Raw genomic sequence first — 19,488 nt, forward strand, 5'->3', positions numbered from 1 at the left:
CTTTTTTTTTGGATAGGCCGCCTATCATAGGCGTTTCGTCCACACGGAATCCGGCGTTTAGAGTGAAAACAATGTTTTTTGAAACCGGGTCCCAGAGTGGATAAATTTGAAAACACCGCCTTTGTGTTTTCGTTTGGACGGCGAATATATTTTCTGAAAAGATGACGTCATCAGCCCACGTCTCGCCCTTAGTCAGACACCACTAAGTCACGTAACAACAACAAAAACATTAACCAACAATGAACGATTGTCTTTTTATTAACTAACATTAACCCAGATTAATAAATGTATTGTTCCATGTTCGTTTGTTTATCACACGCAAGGTTTATGAGCAAGTCCATGTCTTCTTCTCCATTTTAAGTGTATCTGTGTGGCAGAATTACAGCGCCACATGCTGGTCTGGCATGTATACTACATTGTTTTGTGGTTTCATGTGGACGCGGATATTCCTTGAGACTAGGGATGGGCGTTTTCCACAAATATTACATTCGAATATTTGAGCTCACAAAAAACGAATATTCGAATATTCGTTTATTTAAATTAAGTTTAATGAGTCAGACGTTATTTTTCAGCAACATTTGTTTTCGTCATTTTGAACAAGCTTACAATAAGCTTGAACATTACACATCGTGTTTTGTAGCTGAAAACCTTTAACAATGCGTGCAAACAAACAAAAGTACAGATTAAAAGCAAAAAAAAAAAAAAGTGAACAAAGAAAAAACGTAAAGCAGCCTGCAGCAATTAGGCTATTGTACAGAATGTAGCTTACACTTAACTTTTAAACTGTCAGCAAATCTTTTTTGCTTTTTTTCTATTGTTTCAAATGTTCTTGTTAAGAAATACGGGCATGTCAACATGATCGGGGGAAAGTCGGCTCCTTAGTCTGTTAACAATAAGGCCAGCCGCGGAGAAAACGCGCTCTGACGCACAGACGTTGGCGGGACTCACAAATAACGGTGTGCTAAGTGAATAAGTTTTGTGAAGCGCTTCGTGTTTTTTCGTTTCACCACTGAATGGGATCCTCATCTGGTGGAATACATGGCTCCAGCAAGAACTGTTCCAACTCGTCTCGGCTGGACTCTCTGTAATCATCGCTGGAGAACTGGCTCAGCCTTTTCCTACGAGTGGGCATTGCATCTTCTTCATCGTTGGTGACGGCGGCTGCATCCGCAACACTCGCATCAAGGGAAATGATCCGATAATGTTCAAAAAAGTTTTTTTTTCTTACTTCTCTCATGTTTTCATCGATAAACCTGAGATGTTTGTGCCGAGGGTCTAGGGCAGACGCGAGAAGAGGAGTTTTCACTGCATTCTCCAAGTTAGCGGTGTTTATTCGTTGCTTGAGAGATGCAATGTTCTTGGATCACTTTCTGTGATTCTCCACGGCATATTTGAAGTACTGTAGAAGACCGCAGCTCTTAGGGGGGCGTTCACATATCGCGTCTTTTGCATGCTCAAGTTCGTTATTTCCAATGTAGGCGCGCGGTATGCGCGCTCATAATGGAAGCGACGCGGTCGCGATGCGCACGCGGTGCGACATGGTCCCGTTATTTCCAGGCGCGTCCGCACAGCATCGAGTTAAAAACATCTCAACTTTTCAGAATGCCGCAAGCAAACCGCGGGTCATGTGACAAGAACTAAACATTCAGCTTCATCCTTTCCCGTAACAACGTTGAAAGCTCAGCCAAGATGAAGGAACAGCTGATCATAGCTGTATATGGATTGCCATTTTGAAATAAATTTAGTAGCAGAGCTACTGAAAGCGATTTTTTTTGTGCTGCAAATCCATTTATCCTTTGCTGAAATTTCCGCGTCTTCATGGAGAGAACGCGTCGCCTCAGGAGCGATTCTGCCCGAGCGCTTTGGAAAGAAGGAGAAAGCGGCGCGCATAGCCTTTTCCACGCCTTATTAGGCGCGATATGTGAATGGCCCCTTAATCATTCATTAATTATTTTTTGCTTGCATACACCTTCAAATATGCCGTGGAGAAACACAGAAAGTGACCAAATTAGGTTTTATTGTGACCTTTTTTTTTTTTTTTTTTTTTTTTGCGAAATTCGAATATCATTTTTATTTATCGAATAATTAGAGCAGAACGAATATTCGAATGTTCGACTATCCGTGCACATCCCTACTTGAGACGAGAAAAAAAAAGACCGGATTGGGGTAAACTCCGTGACTCCATGACCTGGCCTCCACAGTCACCGGACCTGAACCCAATCGAGATGGTTTAGGGGTGAGCTGGACCGCAGACAGAAGGCAAAAGGGCCAACAAGTGCTAAGCATCTCTCGGGGAACTCCTTCAAGACTGTTGGAAGACCATTTCAGGTGACTACCTCTTGAAGCTCATCAAGATGCCAAGAGTGTGCAAAGCAGTAATCAAAGCAAAAGGTGGCTACTTTGAAGAACCTAGAATATGACATATTTTCAGTTGTTTCACACTTTTTTGTTATGTATATAATTCCATATATAATTCCACATGTGTTAATTCATAGTTTTGATGCCTTCAGTGTGAATCTACAATTTTCAAAGTCATGAAAATAAAGAAAACTCTTTGAATGAGAAGGTGTGTCCAAACTTTTGGTCTGTACTGTATATATATATATATTCACCAGACTGACCAGATTAATTAACAGGGATAACAGGACATAGGTCTGCAGTCACCTTGCTGCTTTCGTTTATAATTTAATTTACATGGATGCATTATTGACAATGAGTTATGGAAAAAAAAATTTTTTACTGAGACCGATCATCCTATCTGGTCTTTAGCAACAATAGTAATAGTAACAGTACCAATAATACTAACTAAAATGTAACTCATGCTCTTATGCCACTGAATGATATAAGCATTAGCACAATAATACACACAGGATAACCTTTACACATGTTTGTATTTTAAACAGACAATCTTTAAAAACCGTTACCCTGAAATGTAATGGGTTGACGGTAACATGTTGGATGATAAAAAAACAAAACAAAAAAAAACAGCTATCTGCTAATTTAAAATGAAGTGGATTTTAGGGGATTTAACTTGTAGATATTGAGTATATTAAATGTAAGAAATAACGAGGAGTATTGTAAATAAATAATGATGAGACATACAGTCAAGCCTCATAGATAAAAGATAGAACATTATTGAGGAATGAGAGAAATATGCTTATATTCCAAATGTTGGAATCCTGGTTGAGAGATGATGTAACCTCCTAGAAATGATGTCACTTGAATGTACATTATTTTACATGGGTTTTCTGATGAGGGTAACAGTGCTGACATGAAATCAGGGGAAACCAATAAAATGATTTATATTTTATAGAAAAAAAGCATACTTGTGCCAAAAAACTATTAGACTATTTAAAAAAAAATAAACATATATGATTTTAGTATAATTTTTCTTTCATTTTGCAAATGAAAATTCCTGCTAAAAAAGAAAAATCACAGTGAGGGACAGGCCAAAAACCTTACATAATAATTATAATAGCATTATAATAACAGGGCCAACACACTTTCAGGGCCAACTTTTAATTCTAAATAAGAACATTTAGATCATGGAAATTAAGTATCAAATTATTAGTATCTTAAACATGAATAAATAGTAAACAAACATTAAAAAATAAAATAAAAAAGTAACAAGTACAAAAAAGAAAAAAGAAAAATCACAAATATTTACATCTACAGATTTTTCCCGGACCTAGATTTCTCTGTAAATGAAGGGTCCACAGTATTGCTGAAAAACACAATCCCTGTTTAGCTGTCAGATGTCCATATGCACAAAGGCACAAATCCCTAAACAAGGCCGTATCTGCAGATTAAACTTTTTTTGTAGAAGCATTTTTTCTTATCATTTGAACAAGCACCTACTACACCACATTATGTATGAGAAGCTGCAAAAGAGACAGGCGCAAGTGGAATGCAAAAAAAACATGGTGACATTTATTTTTATGTAAATATGTAAATAATGGGCAATATATTGCATCACCAAAATTATTTAGGTAATGTACATTTGTGCGTCGATATATTGATTATTGCAACAGGCCTAATTTAATTAAAGTTACTTTTTTATGTAATATTTATGAGTTAATTCTTAGGGACCAATTTCGGGGAATGACCCACCAATATGAAAAAATTACACATTCACAGTTAATTGTGCTTAATTAATTTAAGCAGCTCTCTAGGTATGAAAGAGGCCTGCAAGCCACAATACACAACAGACATGTAGCAAACATTTATATCCATTTGAGACCAATTACAACAGAACACCTGAACTCATGCACAGAAGGGATCACTGAGATCACTGTTTATATTTATGCGTCTTTTTTTTTCATAATAATAATAATTTTCAAACAGCATAAATAAACTTATCAAAATTTATACACAAGCCACAAAGAGACTGCATGATGGGTGTTTTCCTAAATGTGGACGCACAGCTGCATCAATATAGCTACCTTTTTTAAAATCATTTTATTTGTATAAGAAATGCTCGCTATATGCGCGCCTCTTCAAGACTGGATGTATCTTATCTATAACGATTTGCCTCAGAATACGCAGTAATGCACACATACAATAAAACACTATAATGAAACTCACCTTTTCTCCATTGGTGTCCGGTAAACACTAACTCCAGTTTTCATTCACACACCCATTAACTGCAAGTTCTCGCTCAGCTTCACTATACTGCACGCATGCGCGTACATATCTGCTTCAAATGCACTGTGACGTGCACATATCCAACCTTACACGCACCGTTTAAATGGTCTTAATACAAGGTTTTTGCGTAGCGTATATTCAGTGTATATTCACTAAGAGCAAATACCTATAGGTTTTTTTTTTCATAATTTTCTGCTATTTATACATATTGCAAACAGTGGCATATCTGCACCTATTGTAAAACAGTAAGAAATAATAACAACGACGTGATATCTGATTTGAAAAAGTAGAGAAGAAAAAGGTTCAGCAAAACCTGGATTCGAACCCTAGTCGATCGCGTCAAAAGCGAATTCAACACGTATATCCAATGGAACTGTTAGTCTTTGTAATGCTTTGTAATCACACTTGGTGGGCGGAGTTAGTGTAAATCTGCCAACAAGGCGTCCTGAGACACTCCGTTTGTTTATTTTATTTTATTTATATCTGATTCAGTTGTTCTTCATTCTTTTTAATAGTCAGCTTATTTCGGGTCATGATCATAAAACCCTGAAGATACATCTTTTCATATCATCACGCTCACTTGATAATACACAGTCATGAGTCATGACGTTTTTATATTTCATGTTTCATTTTGACGTTACTCAAAACAGTGATACCTAAGCAGGATAGTGGTTTACTTACTTTATAATTAGTCAATATCTCCATCATGTTCTTCATTCAGGCTGAGAGCTCGCCCAAAAACATGAGGCGAGGCGGGATTTATCACATGAACCAATTGCATTCAATTCAATACAGATGGCAATTGGTGAGAGTAGCTGCTTCCCACATAGCAAATGTCTTCTGGTCCAGATCCTGGCCAAACAATCACTTTTCCCTCTGCCCAAGTACCGCAAATAATGACGGCCCTGAAGTGGCCCAGAACTGGATTAGAGCCACACATCGGCCATAACCGTCCTGAATCTCAGCCAGTTAATCACCCTTAGCTGGGCCTGAACTGGGCCAAAACAGATTTTATTATTTGTGCCTATGGGCTAGTTGCATATCTCCGCCATCTTGGATTTCCGGTCTTGCAAGTGTGTGCATAGATATTTCCGGTTGTGCTAAACGTCAGTGCAGAGAACTGGAGAAGTCAAAATATTACCTTCTATATGTTTACAGTAGTGGTGGAAATTATGATTCTTTTTAGAGATTCGTTCATTTTCAGTTCGTTCACCAAAATGATTCGTTCAGAATCATTCAATGATTCGTTCAGTGATCATTTCTTCGTATTACACAAAATAAGCCAGCAGATGGCAAAAAAAGAGTGTATTATGTGTTATGTCTTAAGTCAACGAACGTATTCACTTGTTACAAAAACTGATCTGGCTTTATTAAAATGTGTGTATAATCACATTCAATATATAAAGTCTAATTAAGTTTTTCAGATGAACAAAGCACAAGGTTTTCTTGCCTAATTAGCATTTTAATTGTTTGGTCAGACAGTTTTTATATTATATATTCACATTCATAAATCGGGGATTAAACGTGGAGTTGCTAAATATCAAAACAAGCGTATGTGCACAGTACAGTACTTAACTACAGTACTTAACTGCTATCAGCTCATTCAACTCATTCACGAACAACATGTGTATCAGTTCAGTCATTTCATTCACGAACGACATGTATCAGCTCATTCAACTCATTCACGAACGACATGGGTACCAGTTCAGTCATTTCGTTCACGAACGACATGTGTATCAGTTCAGTCATTTCGTTCACGAACGATAAGATCTCCAGATCTAGTTCAGACTCATATGAAACTCGTTCATTAAGGGCGTATTCGTTCACTACATTCAACAAATCACATACTCTGTCACATCTCATACTCGAAGGCTATTGGCTCGAGGTTGAGTAATTCTTTGACAGGATGAAATGGTTGTTACCCGGTTCACTGAGCTGCGCATGCACTGCTTATAGCGCCGCGCTGCTGTGAAGGGAGGAACTTCACTGAACGAGAAGTACGAGTCAGTGGATTACGTGAACGAGAACGATTCGTTCACCTAAAAGATTTGTTCAAAAAGAACGATTAGTTCAAGAACGACACATCACTAGTTTACAGGATTTATAATATCACTTCAAATGCAAATAAGATATACACTGCTATTATTACTATACTATAAATGTTAACTGAGCCAGTGGATTTGAAACTTGTGTATGTTTGGGTTCGGTGAATGAATTAAATACACTATGTTCCCTACTGTTCACGAGATGAAAGTTGAACTCATGGTTTGTATACACATCTACATAATGTATTTTTATCTTACCAAATATGTGAATGTACAAATTACTTATTTTTCGAAAATGTTTGCATTATTATTTTTTTTTAATGAAATATTTACCTCGTGAGACGTGGGCTGCGATTTATCTTCAGAAGTATCCATTTCTCAATTGTACACATACATCAGTTTGTTTCACCGTTATTTTCACAACATATTTTATTATTTTACAGAGTAAAAAATATGTGACTAATTTTAATATCTGTTTAATCTGATAATTAATGCAAACAATATACATGGCTGCTCATAGACAGATAATGATTTATGCTGCAGATCTTTCACAAAACAAATAAACATAGATAAAAACACACATGAATGCAAACAGCGATCTTTTATTTAAGGCAAACCTACCATAATTATATTACGTTTAATTGTACAGTTAGTTATAAATTATGTTATCAAATAAAGTTAATAAAACATGCTTTATCAGAAATCTCTGTGCGTCTTGTTTGACAGTCAGAAACATTGATCTTACATAACAGAACAAAACCAGCTCTTCGAAAATGAAAAGTATTGCATATTTGAGTAGTTTGTGTTTGAAAGAAGAAATCCCTGTGGACCTGACCTGACGCTGATCTTATAATCAACAGAAGAATAAAGCAATCTCCGCATTGTATCTTGATGAATTTCCACACAGAGGTACGCAAAATGTAGGGAGGATGTTTCCCCATGTTTTTGATATACCACTATCGGCTGTTAAATTTGAATATCATTAATTATATACATCTAGCCAAGTTTCGTATGTAAGTTTCCCTTACAGTCAATGCGAGCGTGGCAAGACCGGAAATAAGTATGCACACACTCGCGTCGCTGAAGCTCACCGGCGCCATCTTGTGCAACTAGCCCATTCTCAGCCTTAAGTAAATCAGAATCCCAAAATCTGGGCCACACCTGAGCCTTGTATAGCTTAGACCCACATAATCTTAATATTTCATATTATTGCATTGTGTATTACTAAAATCGTCATTATTCATTTGCGTGACATGCTTTGGTAACCCAGACAGCAACAAAGTGTTGGCCTAGATCTGGCCCACATCTGGCCAATGTGAAATCCATGCGATTTCACAAGATTTTTCTGTTATTATACATTTAAGATTGTTCTACTATTATTCAAACAAGTGTTTAAATTCATTAAATTCATTAAAAAGGGTCTGTAAAGAGGTGATGGTTCGACCGTCCCCCCCCCCGTCCCCCCTTTACAACAAAGTGGTTCGGTCCAGGCAGATATATCCGCTGTATTGATCATTGAGCGGTCTTTTCTGTCTTTCTCCCGACCTGAGTGTCACTGTGATTGAGCTGAAACTGGCATGACGGCCTGTTAATGAAAATATATTCTCTTATGCAGACCCAATCCGGCGTTCTCCTGTCTTCTTTTGCACTTAATTCACAACACAACGCAGACAGAAGCAAACGGTTACACTGGTGACGTGAACCGTTCGATTGTTCAGCGGCTGCCGAACTCCCGAGGTTGCTGCACGGAGATAAGAAGACGGCGGATTTCATCGCTTTCCCGCTTCATCGTGGGGACGCGCGGAAAGATGCACGAAGAATAGATGACGACGGATCGCACCATTTTTCCGTTTCATTGAGGGGACGCACAGACTGCTGTTACAGAGGTTAAGACGACGTCGTTTTACCAGTTCACCTAGAAGACGCATTAACTGAGCTTGCAGTATTTTTGAACCAGCAAGATTGAGGTATCAAACAGATATAGATTTTATTTGATAGCAGGTTAAATGGTTTAAGTGATTAATCAATTTATTAGGGGTAAAATCAGAAAAAAAAGTTTTTATTTTATAAAAGTTTTATTATTCAGCTGTGAAAGTTTTATTTTATTTCATTTTTTTCCCCATTTTTTTAAGTATGGTAATTAATGATGCACTCTAACAAGGATACCAGTTGTTTTGGTGGCTATCATTTGGGGAGAGGCAGAGGGGTTTTGCCATTTAGTGTTCCGTGTACTCCTGGGAAGTTGAATAGCACTGATTATGATGCTAACAGAGTACATTTTTCTACTCCAGTATCTCATGATATACCTCCACTCAAAATGAGTTTTTCAGAACCTACTGTGGTACTATCTAATGAACAGGTAAAACAACTGAGTTCTGATATCAGTCAGTCGATTAAAGCCAGCTTGTTTTCTAACAGTCAGTTACCTACATCAACTTCGTTTAATGACTGTCAGAGGTGCTCACAAGTGACTCAGTGTGGTACCACCATCATTGATGCTTCAAAGATGAACCTTGTACTGAAAAGTGGTAGAGAGCCACCATACTTCCGTGGTGACAGTTCAGATAAGTGTTCAGTCTTTGAATGGGAAGAGTTGATGAGAGCTTACCTTGAAAAAGGGAATTATTCTGGTCTAGAGCACATTGATGAAATCATAAACAAATTGATGGGCCGTGCGAAGGATGTCATTCAGATATGGTTGCGCAATAGCGCCTCAGTCTCTAGGACTGGTGATGTAGATATGGTGTTCCGTGTCCTCAAACAGCACTTTGGGGGTGTGATATCCACAGGTCTTCCTATGGCTGATTTTTATGCTACGAAACCATATCAAAATGAGGGTCCTTTTGATTATTGGATCAGATTAAACAAAGCCGCTGAACAGCATCTTAAAAGTGAGGGCAGAACATTGCAAAATCGGGACATGGAGCTTGCAGTCATGTTCATACGTAATTGTCCCGATAAAGGTCTCTCCATGATGTTCTTGAGCAAACCACAGCGTGAGTGGACCGCTGCAGAGGTACAAGACCGCTTAGATGAATTTGTAAGAGACTGCAAAGTATATGAGTGTCAGCTCTCACAACAAACAGTTAGTCCTGTCATTCCTGATGTGGGTGGTACACCACCGGGTAGAACCCAAGTCTCATTTGAGCCTGATAATCCAACATGTGAAAGTAACACAATGGATAGGATACTAAATATGCTGGAGAAAGCATTGACATGTAACGCACAGTCCTCCAAAGCAGTCGTGCATCGTAAACCGAATGTTAAGAGACCACAGGTGTGTAGGGTCTGTCAGAGTCTTGACCACAGCACAGTTGCTCACTGTAGATTGCACAAATTGTGTTTCACTTGCTACCTTCCTGGACATACACGTGACATATGTCAGATGTCTGCTTCACAGGTTAGACCGAACAGCTCGACTGCTGCTGTCGATGGTCACAGTCAAAAGCCCCCTCAGGGAAACTATTGAGCCTACATCTGGAGGAGGGCGATGGTAGGCATATGAGTTCAACCTCCTTTGATAGTGATGACATTGAGTCTGTATAGGCTTTCGTTTGTGAAAATGTCCCAAAGTCTAGCAAAGTAATCTTGCAAAACACCATGAGAATAGCTCAAAATGAAAGTTTGTTCTACACTAATATTTTAGTGCAGGATAAAGTTGAGTTGAAAGGAATGTTGGATACTGGGTCAATGGCGACTACCATCAGTGCTGCTATAATACCCATGTTAAAACAAGCAGGCGTGATGACAGATGACATGCTGGTTCCAGCGGATATTATTCTAGTGGGTTGTGGGGGTAAACAAACCAGTCCGTTAGGGCTATGCGATTTGAGACTTGAAGTTTATGGGTACAAGTTTTTAGTCCCAGTCCTGTTGAAGGACAGGTTGATCCCATTGTTATGGGTACTAATGTGCTTAAGCCACTTATACGACATTTCAAGTCAAATGATGGATTTTGGCGTGTTATGAGTAAACCTGATGCACCGGGCCAGAGTGACAGTAACCAGTTTCTTCGTCTTCTGTCTAACCTGGAGAGATGGCGTGAGGAGTCCATCCCAGACAAGGTCGGAACTTTGAAGCTGAAAGGTGCTGTAACTCTTCAGCCTATGACTGAACATTTGGTGTGGGGTCGGTTACCCACGGGTACCGTGTTATCAGCCGGCAGTACGGTTATCGTTGAGCCTTGTATTCAATTCAAGTTTATTTGTATAGCGCTTTTTACAATACAAATCGTTACAAAGCAACTTTACAGAAAATTATGTTTCTACAATATTTAGTAGTAGCTAGTAGTTTGTGCACGTTTGACGGGATTTTAGAAAAATAAAAATAATAATACAAGACGTAGTCAGCTAGATGATGAACTATCAATATTATTAATTAATAGTAATTATATGATGCAGTCACACATGTAGCAATATTTGTTAGTTCTGTTTGTTGATTCAAGGTTAGCGTCATCTGGGGTCCTCTGAGGGTCAGCATCATCTCTTCTCAGGTGTTCTGGATGCAGACTGGAGCTTGTGTAAATCCTAGTTACCACGGGATGTTAATCCCGTGGCAAAACATAGAAACAAAATAGAGACATCATTAGCATAGCTGCTGAAACTGAAGTAAAATTAGTTTAACCCAAGCTAAAGAATAAAAATGCAGATGCAACTACACTCACAATTTAAGAGATATATTATTCGAATGCTTGGCGAAAGAGATGCGTTTTTAATCTAGATTTAAACAGAGAGAGTGTGTCTGAACCCCGAACATTATCAGGAAGGCTATTCCAGAGTTTGGGAGCCAAATGTGAGAAAGCTCTACCTCCTTTAGTGGACTTTGCTATCCTAGGAACTACCAAAAGTCCAGCGTTTTGTGACCTTAGGGTGCGTGATGGGTTGTAGCGTGGTAGAAGGCTAGTTAGGTACGCAGGAGCTAAACCATTTAGGGCCTTATAGGTAAGTAATGATAATTTGTAACTGATACGGAACTTAATAGGTAGCCAGTGCAGAGACTGTAAAATTGGGGTAATATGATCATATTTTCTTGACCTGGTAAGGACTCTAGCTGCTGCATTTTGGACTACCTGTAGCTTGTTTATTGACGAAGCAGGACAACCACATAGAAGTGCATTACAATAGTCCAGTCTAGAGGTCATGAATGCATGAACTAGCTTTTCTGCATCAGAAACAGATAACATGTTTCGTAGCTTGGCAATGTTTCTAAGATGGAAGAATGCAGTTTTTGTAACATTGGAAATATGATTTTCAAAAGACAAATTGCTGTCCAATATAACACCCAGATTTCTGACTGTAGAGGAAGTAACAGTACATCCGTCTAGTTGCAGATTGTAATCTACAAGATTCTGTGTGGTGTTTTTTGGTCCAATAATTAATATCTCTGTCTTATCCGAATTTAATTGGAGAAAATTATTTGTCATCCAATCTTTTACATTTTTAACACACTCTGTTAGCTTAGATAATTGGGAAGTTTCATCTGGTCTCGTTGAGATATATAGCTGAGTATCATCAGCATAACAGTGGAAGCTACTTCCGTATTTTCTAATAATATTACCAAGGGGCAACATGTATATTGAAAATAGAAGGGGACCTAGGACGGATCCTTGTGGCACTCCATATTTTACTGATGATAAATGAGATGACACCCCATTTAAGTAAACAAAATGGTAGCGATCGGACAGGTAGGATCTAAACCATCTTAGAGCCTGCCCTTGAATACCTGTATAGTTTTGTAATCGATCTAGGAGTATGTCATGATCTATGGTGTCGAACGCAGCACTAAGATCAAGTAAGACTAGAAATGAGATGCAGCCTTGACGCAAGAAGCAGGTCATTTGTAATTTTAACAAGTGCAGTTTCTGTGCTATGGTGGGGCCTAAAACCTGACTGAAATTCTTCATACAGATCATTTTTATGCAGGAAGGTGCTCAATTGAGCAGACACAACTTTTTCTAATATTTTAGACATAAATGGAAGATTTGAAATAGGCCTACAATTTGCCAGTACACTAGGATCTAGTTTTGGTTTCTTAATAAGAGGCTTGATAACCGCCAGTTTGAATGGTTTTGGGACGTGACCTAAAGATAACGACGAGTTAATGATATTGAGAAGCGGTTCTTCGGCTACAGGTAACAGCTCTTTTAGTAATTTAGTGGGTACAGGATCTAATAAACATGTTGTTGGTTTAGATACAGTAATAAGTTTATTTAGCTCTTCCTGTCCTATATTTGTAAAGCACTGCAGTTTATCTTTGGGTGCGATGGATGAAACTGAAGTGTTAGACGCTGTAGAATCTACATTCGCTATTGTATTTCTAATGTTATCTATTTTATCAGTGAAGAAATTCATAAAGTCATTACTATTTAACATTGGTGGAATATTTGAATCAGGTGGCGTCTGGTAATTTGTTAATTTAGCCACTGTGCTAAATAAAAACCTTGGATTGTTTTGGTTATTTTCAATGAGTTTGTGGATATGCTCTGCCCTAGCAGTTTTTAGAGCCTGTCTATAGCTGGACATATTGTTTTTCCATGCAATTTTAAAAACTTCCAAGTTAGTTTTTCTCCATTTGCGTTCAAGACTACGAGTTACTTTCTTGAGAGAGTGAGTATTACTGTTATACCATGGCACAGTACGTTTTTCTCTAACCTTTTTCAATTTGATGGGGGCAACAGCTTCTAATGTATTAGAGAAAATAGCGCCCATGTTGTCAGTAATTTCGTCTAATTCATGTGTATTTTTGGGTACAAATAGCAGTTGAGATAGATCAGGCAGGTTATTTGCAAATCTGTCTTTGGTGGCTGGAACAATAGTTCTGCCCAGACGGTAACGCTGAGACATATAGTTAATATCAGTTATACGCAGCATGCACGACACAAGGAAATGGTCTGTAATATCATCACTTTGGGGTACAATATCTATAGCAGTAAGATCGATTCCATGCGATATAATTAGATCTAGTGTATGATTAAAACGATGAGTGGGCCCGGTGACATTTTGCTTGACTCCAAAGGAGTTTATTAGGTCAGTAAACGCAAGTCCTAATGTATCATTTGCATTATCAACGTGAATATTAAAATCTCCCATGATTAGCGCCTTATCAACTGTAACTAGAAGGTCTGAGAGGAAATCTGCAAATTCTTTTAGGAATTCTGTATACGGCCCTGGTGGTCTATACACAGTAGCCAGAGCAAGAGATACATTAGACTTCTTTTGCATGTCTGACAGTGTAACATTTAGCAGAAGTATTTCAAAAGAGTTAAACCTGTATCCTGTTTTCTGGGTAACATTGAGAATATCACTATATATTGTTGCAACACCTCCGCCACGACCAGTCTGACGGGGCTCATGCTTATAACAGTAGTTTGGTGGAGTAGACTCATTTAGACCAAAATAATCATTCGGTTTTAGCCAGGTTTCAGTCAAGCAGAGTACATCAAAACTATTTTCTGTGATCATTTCATTTACAATAACTGCTTTGGGTGTGAGTGATCTAATATTTATGAGCCAAAACTTTAAAAATTGTTTTTGTTCATTTACTTTACATTTTTCTGGTTTAATTACGATAAGATTTTTTCTAGATCCTACACTATATTTTGACCTCACTATTCGGGGAACAGACACAGTCTTAATAGTTTTTACAGCGCACGTACTTTTATCATTTAAGCGGGTGGAACAAAACTCATCATAATAGTTATTAGAGAATTGTCTTACTAGTCACATGGAGCGAAGTGTCCTGGAGATGTTGTCAGAGAGCAGCTCCGCTCCGATTCTGCTGGGGTGTAATCCATCAGCGCGAAACAGCCTAGGACGCTCCCAGAAAAGACTCCAGTTATTAACAAATAGCAGTTTCTGTTCTTTACACCATGACAACAACCATTCATTTAAAGCAAAAAGTCTACTGAATCTTTCGTGTCCTCGTCGATACGTGGGCAGTGGTCCTGACACGACGATCGTCGCCGCGGGCGTCGTGCTGCGAACCGTCTCGATCAGGCTGCTGAAGTCCCTCTTCAGCATCTCCGTCTGCCGCAGCGTGGTGTCGTTGACCCCTGGCGTGAAGCACGACCGCTCTGGGGCTCTCGTCGGCCTTCATGATCGCGGGTATCTGCGCAGAAACATCGAGAACACGAGCACCAGGCAAACAGTGAGTGTGCACTTTACCTTCGGCTAACGTAGCACTTACGTGTCGGACGATGGAGTCTCCGATGATCACAGCGTCGCGTCCTTTCTCGCGGAGAGGAGCGAAGCGGTTCCGGATGGAGATGTCGAAGGCAGGAGGGGGAGAAGTCGTCGCCCGGGACCCGGCCCTCCACTGTGGATGCACCCAGGGTCCGTGGTGTCCCGGCGTCGCAGTGAAGGACATCTGGGAAGATCGCGTCCTGGGTGCACCGGGCCTGTGCAGAGAAACACACGGAGTAGACGTGGTGGGACTGTTAGCAGATCGCTGTATACTTACCCCGGACTTGTGAGCGTCAGCCCGGGATGATTTCAGCGCGGCTCTCCGCTCTCTCAGCTGGGCCTGCCTCACCTCCAGGTCGCGAATCTGCTTTCCCACGGCCTCGAGCTCGAGCTGCACAGAGTGGAGACATTCATCTGCCATTAAAGCAAGTAACAGTGAGTACAGCAGTGGTAATGTGTGTGAATAGAGTATTAGCAATGTAAGCGCAGTTAGCTGCAACCACGCCGCTGATGCTAACGGGCTAAAAGCTAATAGCGGACCTGGGAGATCAAAATAAAACTACTGATAGCGAGGCGCTCTGATTGTTTTTGTTGTAGAATACAATAGAGGATATATTCACACGTTATATAAACGGAAACGATGATGTATAAAATTGATTTTTGAGTTAAAAATAGTCAATGAAAAGAATATAGTGACGGAGCTCAAACGCAGTACAGCCGCCAACAACAAACAGGAAGTGAAACCAATGTACAATCAGTTGTACATCACCATGTGTGAACAGACGGATAATGGTTGGGCGAATAGTTTCTCCATTGTGGGGAGATGGGTGGCTACCCATGAAGATTATCAACCCCACTAATGCAGAAGTAACTCTACGCAGAAATTCGAAAATTGCAGATGTTTTTCCCTGTGTTGCTTTAGAGGATTTTGATCAGTTGTCTGACACTTTGCCTGTTCACCAAAATGTGGGGGAAGTGCAAAGTTATAGTTCCTGTGGTAGCCTCACTGCGAGAAGTGTGTGTAGTGACATCTGTGATGTGAATGATAAGCTGGAAAAGCTAGGGCTCAGCTCAATTCCAATTGGTGGCTGTGAAGTTTCTGTGCAGTGCAAAGAGAGACTTGTTGATTTGATTGGGGCCTATGAGTCTGTCTTCTCGAGAAATCATCTAGATTGTGGTGAGGCGCAGGATTTCTGCCATCGTATTAGACTAACAGACGACCGACCATTCAGGTTACCATATCGTAGAATATCGCCTGCTCATTATCACAAATTGAAAGAGACCTTGGATGAGATGGAGGAAAAAGACATAATTCGTAAATCTTGTAGTGAATTTGCCTCTCCCTTGGTTCTCGTGTGGAAAAAGAACGGCGATCTACGAATATGCTCGGACTTCAGATGGCTTAATGCCAGAACTGTTAAAGATGCCCATCCGCTTCCGCATCAGAGCGATGTCCTGGCTGCGTTGGGGGGAAACATGTTCTTTAGTACCATGGACTTGACGGCTGGCTATTACAACATACCCCTGCATGAGCTTGACAAGAAGTATACTGCGTTTTCGTCACCGTTAGGATTGCACGAATACAATCGTCTCCCGCAGGGTCTGTGTAATAGCCCAGCCACGTTTATTCGAATGATGCTTACCATATTCGGTGACCAGAACTTTTTGAGTCTTCTGTGTTACCTTGATGATTTGTTGGTATTTGCGAAGTCTGAAGAGGAGAGCTTAGCCCGTTTGGAGATGGTATTTCAACGTCTGAAGGAGCATAACCTGAAACTCTCACCTTCAAAATGTCAGTTTTTGAGGCGCTCAGTTAAATTTCTAGGTCATATAATTTCCTAACATGGAATTTCGAGGGATCCGGATAAAGTAGAAGCGATAGTCAAGGTTGGAGAGGCTGATTTGATGGAGTTAGATGGTGTCACGCCATCTCCATCCAAAATACGTTCCTTTTTAGGGATGGTTATCTACTACCAGCATTTTATTGAAAACTGTTCTGTACTGGCCAAACCCTTGTTTGCTCTGACTGGTGGTCAGAAAAGACCTCGGCATTCAAAAAGTAGGACAAGGCCTTCGCTGGCCCGCAAACTTGTCCCAAATGATTGGACTCAGGAGTGTAAACAGGCATTTCAGAATCTTAAGGCAGCACTCGTTGAAGAAGTACTTTTGGCTCACCCTGACTTTAGTAAGCCGTTCATTTTATCCGTTGATGCGTCTACATCTGGACTTGGTGCAGTATTGACGCAAGTTCATCACAACAGTGACAGAGCACAACCAATAGCTTTTGCTAGCAAATCTCTAAATCATGCTCAGGCAAAATATCCAGCACATCGCCTTGAGTTTTTCGCAATGAAATGGGCAATTTGTCATAAATTTAGCCATTGGTTGCGTGGTCACAGGTTCACCGTGTGGACCGACAACAATCCCTTGAAGTACATACTGACCAAGCCCAGGTTGGATGCCTGCGAGCAGCGCTGGGTGGCGCAGTTAGCACCGTTTGACTTCGACATCCAGTATATTCCAGGCCCTAGAAATGTGGTGGCTGATGCCCTCAGCAGAGAGCCTTTTGTGCAGTCAAAAATTTTGCACAGACTAACTAGAGCTCCGTACTCCACCCTTCTTAAGCAGGCAGACAATTTCAAAATGGATGAAGTTCAGAATATGTTTCGGCTCTCGGCGGAGCTTCCTGAGATGAGGGGTGTGACTGCTCAGATTGGCACTGGAGACGCTACTGTGAAAGCTGTGTGTGCTACAGGAAGTGTACATGTGTGCAGTGATGAGGTTTCTGCTGTCATGAGGACACATCAGCATTGGGAAGACGCAGGTACTATAAGAGCTATTTCACATGTGCAGTACTTGGAATCTCTTGTCGCAGTGGGGCAGAACCCGGTTCCTGTTTTCACTCATGATGAACTTCTTACCAAACAAGTCAATGATGGTTATGTGGGTCGGGTCAAGTTTTTCATTGACCGCAGTCGTCGCCCCTCTAGGCGCGAAAAAGTTAATGAATCACGCGGGACGTTAAAGATATTGAGACAGTGGGGTAAACTGACCACGCGCCTGGGGATAGTGTATCGTGTGTCCAAGCACCCAGTGACCAAACAGAAAGCTTACCAATATGTTGTGCCGGAATCGCTCCGAATGGCAGTATTGAAAGGCATTCATGATGATGCGGGCCATCAGGGTCAGCAGCGCTCATTGGGGTTGGCCAGACAGAGGTTTTATTGGGATACAATGGAGAAAGATGTCAAGGATTACGTACACAACTGTAAGAGATGCGTTGTGAGCAAAGCTCCAGAGCCTGAGGCTAGGGCCTCATTAGTTTCCATTACCACTTCGTCGCCACTCGAATTAGTCTGTGTAGACTTTTGGACAGCTGAAGACCACAACAATAAGTCTGTTGATGTTTTAGTAGTCACTGACCATTTCACGAAGTTGGCGTGTGCGTATCCTTGTCCTAATCAGTCTGCGAAGACAGTGGCACGGGTTCTTTGGAATAACTTCTTTTGCGTGTATGGTTTTCCTGTTAGCATTCACTCTGACCAGGCAGCTAATTTTGAGAGTCTGTTGATTGCGGAGCTTTGTCAGTTGGCTGGTATTGACAAAACGCACACCACACCTTACCATCCGATGGGCAATGGCCAGGTGGAACGCATGAACCGTACTCTTGGTAACATGATCCGTGCATTGCCTCCCAGATCTAAAGTCAGATGGCCGCAAATGTTGAACACCTTGACTTTTGCATATAATTGTACAGTTCATGAAACTACGGGTTTTTCACCTTTCTTTCTCATGTACGGCCGTACTCCGAAACTACCCGTTGACCTGATGTTTGAACCTGTACTTTTGAGTGGAGAAACAGTTGACATTGATAAGTATGTGCAGTCACTCAAGCGAGACCTTTGTGAAGCTATGAAACTTGCACAGTCACATTCAGAAAAACAACAACACAAACAAGCAGAAATGTATAACAAAAGGAGTAAAGGACAGTCAGTTGACATTGGGCAAAGAGTTTTATTAGCCAACAAAGGCGAAAGAGGTAAAAAGAAACTGGCGGATCGTTGGGAGAGTACGGGTTTATGTAGTGATTGACAAAAATCCCTCGATGAACACGTACAAACTCAGAAGCTCTTCGGGTGTTGTTAAAACTGTTCATAGGAATCTGATTATGCCGGTTGACTTTCTGCCTTTGCTTGATGCAGACCCTGTCGAGGAACAGTTATCCAGTGTGAGTGGTGATGAACCTGAGGACTCTAGTTTTGAGCAGCTTGCAGAAGAAAGGACTACTCAGTGGGTTGCTGACCTTTCTAGTAGCTCTGGTGGTTCTGTAGCATATAGAGATGAATTGGATGAGCAGAATGTGATGTGTGAGGAAACTGTTCGTGAAAGTGATGTTGTAGAAGTTGAGGGGGAGTTGGTAACATCTGCTACCAGTGAGTGTGATGTTACGGTTACTGGTGTTGACTTCCATGTGGGCGATGATAAACGCAGTTGTGACCTCTTTGAATTAAGGAATGGGAATCAGGATGATTCAGCGAAAGGTGTCAATTTGAGTGAGGAGACTGTCACTGAGATTGAGGCAGTTCACGAAGAAAGCCTGGTTAATGAGTCTTCCTTTT

General features: G+C 40.4%; 1 protein-coding gene across 1 annotated transcript in view; it reads right to left on the reverse strand.

Annotated features, from left to right (window-relative positions):
* Positions 1–4,763, reverse strand: part of LOC132125385 (regulator of G-protein signaling 20) — a 76,999-nt gene extending 72,236 nt beyond the window's left edge. The window contains exon 1 of the mRNA XM_059536771.1: positions 4,585–4,763. The gene's annotated coding sequence lies outside the window, so the exon portion shown is untranslated. The remainder of the gene's footprint in view (positions 1–4,584) is intronic.
* Between the last annotated feature and the right edge of the window lie 14,725 nt (positions 4,764–19,488).

Source organism: Carassius carassius, chromosome 3, assembly GCF_963082965.1.
Source record: "Carassius carassius chromosome 3, fCarCar2.1, whole genome shotgun sequence".
In the NCBI taxonomy this organism is placed as follows: Eukaryota; Metazoa; Chordata; class Actinopteri; order Cypriniformes; family Cyprinidae; genus Carassius; species Carassius carassius.